Source organism: Euleptes europaea, chromosome 3, assembly GCF_029931775.1.
Source record: "Euleptes europaea isolate rEulEur1 chromosome 3, rEulEur1.hap1, whole genome shotgun sequence".
Classification (NCBI taxonomy): domain Eukaryota; kingdom Metazoa; phylum Chordata; class Lepidosauria; order Squamata; family Sphaerodactylidae; genus Euleptes; species Euleptes europaea.
Window position 1 is genome coordinate 97,821,662 of NC_079314.1, and position 12,478 is coordinate 97,834,139.

The following is a 12,478-nucleotide window of genomic DNA, read 5'->3' on the forward strand; positions in this document are numbered from 1 at the left end:
TTGGCTGTGTGAATATGCGACACTGTGCCAACAATGGTTGGTTAGGACGGTATCTCACACCAAGGACTGAAGCCAGGATTTAAAGGCTGTTTATTAACCAGAGCTACTCATAACTAACCCTGACCTGGACGGCCCAGGCTAGCTTGATCTCACTAGATCTCAGAAGCTAAGCTGGATCGGCCCTGGTTAGTACTTGGACGGGAGACCACCAAGGAATACCAGGGTTGCTTTGCAGAGGCAAACAATGGCAAAACACCTCTAGTTAGTCTCGTACCTTGAAAACCCTACTGGGTTGCCATAAGTCAGCTGCAACTTGACTGCACTCTACACACACACACAACTTAATCACACAACCACTTTGCTTTCAGTGCCTCTTGCTTGTACTAGTAGCAGCTGTGTACCCATGCCTCTATGACCAGATTCCAAGAAGTGCTGCAATTGCACGGTTTCTGTAACCTGCCAGACCGTTCTCAGGGCAGCATTGAAAAGAGATGCTTGGAGTGGCAAGATGACTTGAGCTGCCTGTGCCAGAGAGTCCTTGCCTACAAGCTCCAGATGTAGTTGGAGTGGCATGCACACACCTCTTGAAGGGACATGCTTCTTCTTGTGCCACCACCAGAAGGTGTGGTGAGTGTGTTGCTTCCCCAGAGCTTCCTTGATGTTGCTGAGGGATTAGGTGAACTCCAGTGGCAGAATGTAGAGTAAGGTTTCACCCCACTGTTGGATACTGAATGCGGCTGCGTTCTGCTAGAACACTAGAAGCTGGGTTTGTGGAGTTTCCTTTAAACTGGTATCTCAAGCTATCCCTTTAATATCAGTTCGGTATGTAGCAAAACCCAGGTGATGTTCAGCTCCATGCCATGAAAAGATTCAACTGCCCATATTAGACCTCTATTAAAAGGAGATTTTTCCTGGCCAGTTGGCAACCTTATTACGTGTGTGAGTGGGGGCATAGTTCAGTTTAATTAAGATGTCTTCTGGTTTGGTGTAGAGCAGTGGTTCCCAAAGTGGGCAGTAGCACCCCCTGGGGGGCAGTGGGATCACTTAGGGGGGCACTAAGAGGCAAGGGGGCAGCAGGGGGGTGCTAGAGGTAGGCCCCTTCAACTGTGTTATTGGATAGGGTAGGGGGTATTGGGGTTGAGCTTGTGGAACCAAGGGGGTGGTGGCCTGAAAGGTTTGGGAACCACTGGTGTAGAGGAAGGGTTAATAGGGGAAAGGGACATGGATTTGTATGGTTCTGCAGTAATCGCAGCCAGTAGAAAATAACCTGTTCAGTCAGGGAAAGCTTCTCTCAGTAGAGTGCAGCAACCCAGTCTGGGTCAGCACACAACAGAGCAAGAAACCTCTTGGAAACGAAGATATCTTGAGGCAAGCTAGAACTGCACATTGTCTGTAAGTCAAATAATTCTTGTTTTTCAAACTTAACTATAGTTAATCCATAGTTTTGTATAATGTCTGGACAGAACCTATGCCTTGGGTCAGATATGGCATGAAACCATTGTTTGTTTTAAGAACAGCTTGTTTGTAAAACCTGGATTTCGCTTGCCTCAGTGAATGTTGGTTTCATGGTTTTTGCTCTGACCAGGAATAGCTGTAGTCAGGGAGCATGTGAAGGTGACAGTGGGGAACAAGCCAGGGGGCCTGTGTTGGTACATCATGCACAACCATAGTTAATACAAACTCTGGTTAACGAACCAACTTCAAACCATGGTTTCAGATCCTGGTATGATGAACCCTAATTAATGAAGGGTTGGATCCAGACTAACATTTCAGCAAGGGCAGGGATTTCCACTCACACAATATGATTTTTTCTTCTTCCTGTGGCAGCCCCAGTTCTATTCCTGGGGAGACGGGACCCCCAGGAGCAAGATCTCAGAAGCCATTTTGGGTTGCCATGGGAGAGAGGAGTGGGAAATCCCTGCACTGGGAGGAAATGTTTGCACCTGTTGAAAGGTTACTGCAGAGCTTGAGACGGTGCAGAAAAGAGCAACCAAAATGATTGGGGACTAGACCAACTGCCCTATAAGGAGCGATTAAAATGCTTAGGGCTGTTTAGCTTGGCAAGAAGGCGGTTAGGGGGAGACGTGATAGAGGTCTATAAAATTATGCATGGTATGGAGAGAGTGGATAGGGAGAAGCTTTTCTCCCTCTCTCATAATACTAGAAGGCGGGGTCATCTGCTGAAGCTGGAGGGTGACAGATTCGAAACAGATAAAAGGAAGTATTTCTTCACACAACACATAGTTAAATTGTGGAACTCCCTGCCCCAGGGTGTGGTGATGGCTGCCAACTTGGAAGGCTTTAAGAGGGGAGTGGATTTTTTCATGGAGGATAGGGCTATCCATGGCTACTAGTCAAAATGAATACTAGTTATGATGCATATCTATTCTCTCCAGGATCAGAGGAGCATGCTCATTATATTTGGTGCTTTGGAACACAGGCAGGGCAATGTTGCTGCAGTTGTCTTGTTTGTGGGCTTCCTAGAAGCACCTGGTTGGCCAATGTGTGAACAGACTGCTGAACTTGATGGACCTTGGTCTGATCCAGCGTGGCTTTTCTTATGTTCTTATGAGCTGAGCCACGGAATGTGACTGCCACCAAACTTGCTGCGCACACTTTTTCTAAAGCTCTGTTGATCACAGTGGATTTTGCTTCCATTGCTACAAACTTTATGCATGGTTTGGAATCCAGGATATGATATGGATGGTCCTGGGATAGCAAGATCTTTATTTCTACCCAGCAGTAGATTCTAGTGGAAGCTTAAAATCCAGTGTAAATGTCCTTTCCTCATCCCCAGCTAAGGTTGCCAGCTATGGGTTAGGAAATGCCTGGTAATTTGGGGGCGAAGCCTGTGGAAGGAGGGGTTTGTTGAGGGACCTCAGTGTGTCCATCCTCCAAAGCAGCCATTTTCCCCTGGGGGAACTGATTTTAGTAATCTGGAGATCAGTTGTAATTCTGGGATATCTTCAGGCCCCACCTGGAAGCTGACAACTCAATCCCCAACCCTGTTTGTTGGGAGAGGATCAGTGAATGATGGCATATTGATTTCTGAAAGTTTTATATTATGATTTTTAATTTGGCTTTTGTGTAGAGCATGGGTTTTTACCTCATAAATTTTGGACTGACTTGTTCAATGACTGGTAGTTTCAGTGGATGAAGGTGTTGCTTTCAAGGGTTTTGAACACAAGCCTTGCTGACCTACAAGGGACAAGGTAATCTTTATCAGGCAGTAACCCTGATGTAGCTATAGTAACATACTACAGCGGCATCATGCAGTAAAGATGGAGTTTGAGGATGGAAGTGGCTGTTGTCATAACTCTGGGTGATCAGCTCTAGTAGTTGATAGCAGACATAGGGCAGGGTTATAACGCCTGGCATAAAGCTACTCACATACACTGTGCAATGCAACAGAATCAAGTGCTATATGAAGCGAAACCTCTCTATTCTTTCCTGTTCCCTGAGTACACTGCCATGACCATCGAAAACAGGAAGAAAATGGGGAATAGTTTTATTCTTTGAACTGTATGCCTTGTCACCTTCGGATACAACCAAGCCCTTCAGAAGCAGACTTTCATGGAGAAGGGGATATTGTGCAACCCTTTCCCAATCTCAGAATATGATCAACTTGTAGTGAAAACACGTACAGCAAACACCCTAGTACTAAATTACAAGTGGCAATGTGTTAATAAAAGGCTAGGTACACGGATCAGGACTTGTGAGAGCCCTGCGAAGACTGAGGATACTGAGGACTGATGAGAACCATCACAGAAAAAAGCCGTGACTATAAAACCATGTTTCAAACTCTTAGATTTTAAGACATTTAAAACCTTTGGCAATTTAATTCTGCTTAATCTTTAATCCTCTTTTGAATCTGCTGCTTAACCAGTACGTGTATATAAAGCAAATATTCATTAAGAGAACAGCATAGGAGAGAAAACATCCAATAACCAGCAAGCTGATTCCTCCTCTGTTCTTCAGTGTTAATGGTTTGGCATCTCTGAATTAACTCATTCTTATTTTGTCAGATAATGGAGGAGACTGCAGTCAATTTAATAATAGGTAGTCTGGGTGGCCCAGGCTAGCCTGATCATGTCAGGTTTTGGAAGCTGAGTTGGCCCTGGTTAGTACTAGGATGGGAAGCCACCAAGGAAGTCTAGGGTTGCTACACAGAGGCAGGCAATGGCAAACCACCTCTGAACCTTACGGGGTCACCATAACGTGGCTGCGACTTGACAGAACTTTCCATCACCAATAACAGGCATATTATACAATGGAAAATGAGTGCAAAGTTTATCTATTTATTTATTAAAAGATTTAAAATATTTTCCTTTTGGCTCAAGTTCGAATCCTTCCTCCAGTTTAAGTGGCTCTTACATTGGAGGAAAGGAGCCCCATGGCGCAGAGTGGTAAGCTGCAGTACTGCAGTCCAAGCTCTGCTCACGACCTGAGTTTGATCCCAGTGGAAGTTGGTTTCAGGTAGCCGGCTCAAGGTTGACTCAGCCTTCCATCCTTCCGAGGTCGGTCAAATGAGTACCCAGCTTGCTGGGGGTAAAGGGAAGATGACTGGGGAAGGCACTGGCAAACCACCCTGTAAACAAAGTCTGCCTAGTAAACATTGGGATGTGATGTCACTCCATGGGTCAGGAATGACCTGGTGCTTGCATAGGGGACCTTTACCTTTTACATTGGAGGAAGAGCCACAAGGTGGAGGAAGGTTCCTTAGGCTAGATGAAGGCTGCTTGGGACTTGGTAGTAAAATCAAGTCTTATTGGGCTCAGTGCTTGCTTGGGTTGCTAGCCCAGTGCTGGCAATTCCCAGGATGCAGGGGGTGGAATCCTGACTGACGGTATTGTGCCAATACTGCTGCAGTGTCACTCCTGGGTTCAAATCAGAAGTGATTTTCTGGCGTCAGTGTGATGCTTATTTCTCCCCACATTTTAATCCTGCTGTTCTACTGAGCAGCAGCAGCAGGAGCAAGGAGCCCAAAGACAGGAGGTCTCTTACCAATAGGGTTGCCAACCTCCAGGTAGTAGCAGGAGATCTCCCGCTATTACAACTGATTTCCAGCCGATAGAGATCAGTTCACCTGAAGAAAATGGCCGCCTTTGGCAATTGGACTCTATGGCATTGAAGTCCCTCCCCTCCCCAAACCCCGCCCTCCTCAGGCTCTGCCCCAAAAACCTCCCCTGGTTGTGAAGAGGGACCCGGCAACCCTACTTACCAAAGGAAATACCCTGGCATACCTAGTACATGCTCTCCTGGACTACAATTGTTCTACAATATCTTTTAAAATATTCTGTTTCATAGCCTGTAAGAGAAGGATGTATATATGGGAACAAAACCCAGCACAATGAAAGTTTAACTAAATGCTGGCAAAATGCTCTAGTTGAAAACAAAAAACAAATCGTATTGCTTCATGGCATTAATATCAGCATTATTCTCCTGGGCGTGGTATTTTTGCATTAGATAGCAAGAGCTGAGAGGCAAGGCTTGTGGGAGGAAGCAGACAGAGTGAGTCACTTTATAGGATTTTTAGAATTATCTGTTCACCCTTGCTGCTTGGGCATATTCCTGTAACAGGTCTGGGAGGGCTCTGTTCTCGTGCAAATGTATTGGATTAGCTTTTGCCTGCCTCTCATAGTTAAACTTTTGGAGGGAACTGATCAAGATTAAAATTTAAGTGCTTTGCTCCTATGGAATTCCATCAATGGGATTAGGCAGTCTCTGTGGTTTTAACAAGAACCAACAGGTTATACATCTTCTCCATCAGCAACAACGCAGCCAGCCCTTATGCTGACAGAATTCCAATGTGCATCCTTTCTGAACAAATATACAGTTTGACAAGTCAGAAAAAGACTTGTATTTTGACCAGCTAGGCAGTCAAATGTGTCCTTACAGAGGATACTGTGAATCTCTAGGGATGCCAGCCTCCAGGTGGGGCCTGGGGATCTCTCGGAATTGCAGCTCATCTCCAGACTACAGAGATCAGTTCCCCTGGAGAAAATGGATGCTTTGGAGGGTGGACTGTATGAAATTGTAGCCCACTGAGGTCTCTCCCCAGGCTCCACCCCCAGATCTCCAGGAGTTTCCCAACCCAGGGCTGGCAAACTTAGGAGGGGGGATATGGCTAGGGTTGCCTACCTCCAGGTACTAGCTGGAGATCTCCTGCTGTTACAACTGATCTCCAGCTAATAGAGATCAGTTTCCCTGGAGAAAATGGCTGCTTTGCCAATTGGACTTGATGGCATTGAAGTCCCTCCCCAAACCCTGCCATCCTCAGGCTCTGCCCCAAAAACCTCCCGCTGGTGGCAAAGAGGGACCTGGCAACCCCAGATATGGCAAGCCTAATCTTATGTCTTCTGAATAAGGGAAATGGGGGCCTCAGCAGGAGCTGCATACATGTTCACTACCACTCCCGAAACAAAACTTGTTCCTGTTTTCTTACCTTTTTTAGTGTGTCTAAACAGGAATTTATTTATTTTTTGCTCCTGGCTTGAAGCCAAAAAGACAAAGACACAGGTTCTAGATCAGATCTAGCCTGAACTCTCCCTAGAAGCTCAAATAACTAAACTGTGTGTGCCATGGCTGAGTGAGGGGAGGGGCCTATGCTCAGTGACAGAGCATCTGCTTGGCATGCAGAAGGGTCCCAGGTTCAATCCCCAGCATCTCCAGTTAAAGGGACCAGGCAAGGAGGTGATGTGAAAGACCTCTGCCTGGGACCCTGGAGAGCCGCTGCCGGTCTGAGTAGACAATACTGACTTCGATGGACTGAGGGTCTGATTCAGTATAAGGCAGCTTCATGTGTTCAGGTGTTCAAATGTCTCCTGCACTACTGCCAGTTTGCAGGAGGAAGTAATGAGTGGACTAATGGCCCCCTGTTGGCCCTGAGTGCCCCCCCCCCCATAGCTCTGGCTTGTAGTATAGCAAGGGCGCTCAGCTTGGCATTCTCCAGGTCTTTTTTCACTGAGTCTGGTCCTGCTTCTCTCCCAGCTAAAGCTGAAGGTATTGGGACGATTATGGAAATGATTTAAGGAAACTAGGGACAGAGCTAAATGTATAGCTTCTTGGTTATTTTTTTCCTCCCCTCAATATTTTTTTTAGCATTGACTGAAGCTGTAGGGCTGCAATTTAAAGGGGGACTGGGTGGGGGGACTACTTCTCCCGGGGCTGGTTCCAGGTTTTTGTAGGCCCTGGATGAGGGAGTATAATCAGTCCCCTTTACTGCTTTGAGTCCCTGTTGAGAAGAAAGACGGAGTATAAATGAAGTAAAGGTAAAGGTCCCCTGTGCAAGCACCGGGTCATTCCTGACCCATGGTGTGACGTCACATCCCGACGTTTCCTAGGCAGACTTTGTTTACGGGGTGGTTTGCCAGTGCCTTCCCCAGTCGTCTTTCCTTTACCCCCAGCAAGCTGGGTACTCATTTTACCGACCTCAGAAGGATGGAAGGCTGAGTCAACCTTGAGCCGGCTACGTACCTGAAACCGACTTCTGCCGGGAGTGAACTCAGGTCGTGAGCAGAGTTTGGACTGCAGTACTGCAGCTTACCACTCTGCTCCATAAACAAATATCTAAAAAAAAAAAAAATCCTGAGAAGTAGGTTAGAAAAATCTATAGTGACTTGGTCAAGATTACGCAGTGAGCCTAGATTAAGAGTGAGTGATTAATTTTTTAAAACCTAGCCTCAAAGGTCCATTTCTAACAATACCATCAAGTGGTTTTCACTAATCACTTTTCAATTCCAATACAGTACATGCTGTAGTAAACCAGTGCAAAGCCTGAAAATTACAGGACAGTGTTTTTTTATGATATGGAAAAGAGTGCTAGAGTATCCCCGGTGCGATGTCGATGCTTCCTAGGGTTGCCAGCCTCCAGCTGGAGATCTCCTGCTATTACAACTGATCTCCAGCCGATAGAGATCAGTTCAGCTGGAGAAAATGGCAGCTTTGGCAATTGGACTCCAAGGCATTGAAGTCCCTCCCCTCCCCAAACCCCACCCTCCTCAGGCTCCACCCCAAAAACTTCCCACCGGTGGTGAAGAGGGACCTGGCAACCCTAATGCTTCTACATAGTGCGGAAGTGACATCATCATGCAGTAGGGTTGCCAGGTCCCTCTTTGCCACCGGTGGGAGATTTTGGTGGTGGGGTTTGGGGAGGGGAGGGACTTCAGTGCCATAGAGTTCAATTGCCAAAGTGGCCATTTTTCTCCAGGTGATCTGATCTCTATTGGCTGGAGATCAGTTGAACTAGCAGGAGATCTCCTCTACTACCTGGCATTTGGGATCTGTGTCACTCCCCCCTTTCAGCCAACTTGCTTCCACCCGTCGGCCAGCTGAGTGTCGGCGGGCAGCTGCAGGAATCGGCGGGCGATTACTAGCTATCAGCAGGCAGTTGGGAGCCCTAATCAGTGGCCATTATTTTACTCTGCAGCCATCATTCGAGTCCCAGAGCTGTCGATCTGGGCCTGGAGACCTTCATCCAAAATCCACTCTGAATTTTATTTCAACTTTTTTGAGCTCGTAACATATCTCAAGGGTGCCCATGCAAGTCAATTGGCATTCCTGGCTTCCATTGTATCCAATGGGCCTTCAAGACTCTCCCATTGTTCCCAGCGGGCAATCCTATCCTTCTTTTTAGTACATCCTGCAGCAAATACACCCAATCTTCCCAAGCTCTCAGGAGCAAAGGCTGTGTGCACATAGACAGCAAGGGGAAAGCTAGGGAGAGGGGAGGGGTAGAGGGAGGAGGGGAGGGGTAGAAGGGAATTACTGATTGTAGCAGACCCAAAGAACTTTCTACAGGGCCAGAGAAAGCTTCAGGAAATCAAATCCTGGCTCAAGCAAGATATGACACTGTGTAGGACAGGGGTGGGGAACCTCAGGCCCGGGGGCCGTATGCGGCCCCCGAGGACATTTTTTGTGGCCCTCGGGAGCTCCAGGAACCCTGCCGCGGAGGCGGGGCGCAGGGCGGCCCTCCTCGAAGGTGTTCCTGGGGCCACGGCTTACAGCACCCTTGTAGCGCCCTTTGGACCTCCTCTCACCGACTGTCGGTTGTTGGTCGGCGAGAGGGGAGGGGGAGGGACGCTTCCCCCAAGGCTGCCCCCTACAGCTGCGGCGTGCAGGATTGCTGCAGCACATTGTAAGACCCTCTCGCTGCCTGTCGACTGTTGAGCAGCGGGGTGGGGAAGAGGCCGGCGGCTCCCGGTGGCAGAGCATGCATGCGGGAGCCAATTGGGCTTGGTTTTTTTTTTTATGGACTCTGGGGGGGGGGGAAGGCATGGAGACTGGGACCCAGTTGCTTGGGGCTCCGTGCGCCGCCGGGTGTGTGTGTGTGGGCGGGGGAGGTGGGGAGGCTGGGGCCCGGTCACGCAGGCCGGCATGCGAGGGTGTGTGTGTGGGGGGGGGGGTAGCTTTTCTCTCTTTTCTTCCTCTTTTTCTGACTCTTTCTTTGTCTCCCTCCGTCCTTTTTTTTCTTTCCCTCCGTCCTTTTCTTTCTTTCTCCCCCTCTCTCCATTTCTTTCTCCCTTTCTCTCTCTTCCTCCCTCCCTTTTCCTCTTTCTCTGTTTTCCTTCCTCCCTTCCTCCCTTGCCAATCGACTGTGGGCTGCGCCCCCCTGGTGCCTCGTTTTCTGGGGCTCACCGCTGGCTGCCCTCCCACCTGGGAGGGGGGAGCGGGGGCGCCCTGCAGGCCTTCTCTGTGTGGCCTCTCCTGGGGTTGCCAACCTCCAGGTGGTGGCTGGAGACCTGGCAACCCTAGCCTCTCCCCCCCCACCACCGGGAGATCTACACCTGGTATGGCCCCCGAAAGATGTTATAAATGTGCGAATGGCCCTTGGCAGGAAAAAGGTTCCCCACCCCTGGTGTAGGAGAAAACAGGAATATGGAAATAAACCTAGACATACTCTTGTTTGCTCACATGAGCAGCTATGCAAGTATATCCATGTGGGAGAGACAGAGACCAGCTGTATTTTTGCACCTTGGTTTGTCTGGCCCAGAATCACAGTGTGTGCTTTTTGATATTCTGCTTTCTACACCTCTCTGAGGGAAACTCCAGCCCTCTAGTAAAAGTCCATGTAACCCTGCAACACCACATCTCGAACTGTAACAGTTCCTCAAGCACCTAAAGTCTACAACTGAATAACTAGAGCTAGCCATTCAGGGTGCTTTCCTTAACCTGCAGACTTGAAAAACACCAGTTTAGAATTTTTTATTCACCTTGTGAGGTTTTTCCTGTATAAATATTATAGTGTCCTGCTATTACAACTCTCCAGCCGATAGAGATCAGTTCACCGGGATAAAATGGCCACTTTGGCAACTGGACTCTATGGCATTGAAGTCCCTCCCCTCCCCAAACCTTGCCCTCCTCAAGCTCCTTCTCAAAAATCTCCCACCAGTGACAAAGAGGGACCTGGCAACCCTACCTTCAAAACTGTATGGGGTTGCCATAAGTCAGCAGTGTCTTGTCAGTACTTTCCACCACCAAAAAGAAAATAATTAGAAATTCTGTGATGAAGAAGAAGAATTGGTGTTTATATGTCGACTTTCTCTGCCACTTAAGGGAGAATCAAACCGGCTTGCAATCACCTTCCCTTCCCCTCCTCACAACAGACACCCTGTGAGGTAGGTGAGGCTGAGAGAGTGTGACTAGCCCAAGGTCACCCAGCTGGCTTCATGTGTAGGAATAGGGAAACAAATCCAGTTCACAAGATTAGCCTCCACTGCTCATGTGGAGAAGTGGGGAATCAAACCCGGTTCTCTAGATTAGACTCCACCGCTCCAAACCACCGCTCTTAACCACTAAACCACGCTGGCTGATATCCCATCAATTCCACTCAGCTAAAAGTTAAACACTCCATCCTCACATTGGTAGTATTTTCACAGCTTTCATGTAATTCAAAGGGGAACAAAGCCATAGACAGAGTTAACATGTGCATGGCCATGATAACTGAATGATGCTTCTAAGACACCCTTCTGAGAAAAGAACCAAAGGAATGCCATGGTTAAAACCCTACAACAGTATCTGTAATTAGGAGCAATTAAAAGCACCAGCTATATTTCTTCAGCATACTTTTGAAGTCTCGCCACAGAGTCAAGATTGCAATGTAGTTGAATGATGTCCGAGGGCATAATTGCTGAAATCTCTGCCTCATCTTTGTCACACAGTTTTAATTAGGAGGACATTAAAATAACCAGCTGATGCAGATCTTAATAAATCATTAATAAATATACAGTGGAGATAATTACATGAAATTGGTCATAGAAATAATGCAGGGAAACACAGGCATACTAAACATGGGAGATGGAGCCCAGTAAAATTTTCTATTTATGCTTATTCTGAATTTAACAGGAGCACCTCCTCTCAGTGTAACCTTCTGTAAGTGCCCCTTTCAACAGTTCCTGATTAGGTAGGGTCTGAAGTAGGGCTGCCAACCTCCAGGTGGTGAACAAACAATAGTTTGCTGAATATGCCTATAATAATAGTTTTCGGGGCATAACAATAGTTTTCGGGGCATAAGAAAAATCCCGACGGTTGGGTCTAAGATAATAAGAAGAGCCATACGAGCCCCCACTGGAAATACTGGATCCACCCCTGTCACCAGAGGAGCCTTCAGAGTCAGATAGTCTACTAGGACCAGCTCTATCCTGAAACGGGCGGGACCTGTTCTCCTTGTTGTTCCAAAAATAAACTCTCTCCTTAGCATAATCGTCTTGGTCCCTAAGAAATTTCCTCTTTTTATACGTTTCAATATCAAAACTGTATTTATCCAGATCCTTCTCCAGTAGTTCCAATTGATTCCAAATGATACTCATTACTTATGAGCCAGTGCTGATATTTCACTTAAACTATTGTTTGTTCAGCATATGTAACAATTTCATTAGAATTTTCTATACTTAGGCTCTGTTGACATGGATATGTTTAGTTATACGGATTCTGATAAAGAAAGAATTTTTAAAATGTTACCGAAGAAGGGGATGACTAAGAAACCCAATAATGGAGATATGAGCAAAGTTTGGAATGCCCTTAGACGCAAGGTGAGGTTAGAATCCCATGCGGTTACATTATCGAATTACATTGAGAATAATATTATACCCAGAGGGTTGAGAGTACAAAAATCCCCAGCCTTATATCGTTCAGATAAAGATTTTAATTCTAAATGGATGGCGATACTGAATAAGTGCTCATATGATTTGATGATGCTCATTATTGAAAGATCTCTTAAAGAGGTTGAAACAGCCCAAGAGGAGGCTGATAAGTGTAAGGCTGACGTTAAAGCTACTATTTCTGAGGAAACATTTCAAAATCAATTGGAACTACTGGAGAAGGACCTGGATAAATACAGTTTTGATATTGAAACGTATAAAAAGAGGAAATTTCTTAGGGACCAAGATGATTATGCTAAGGAGAGAGTTTATTTTGGAACAACAAGGAGAACAGGTCCCGCCCGTTTCAGGATAGAGCTGGTCCTAATAGACTATCTGAC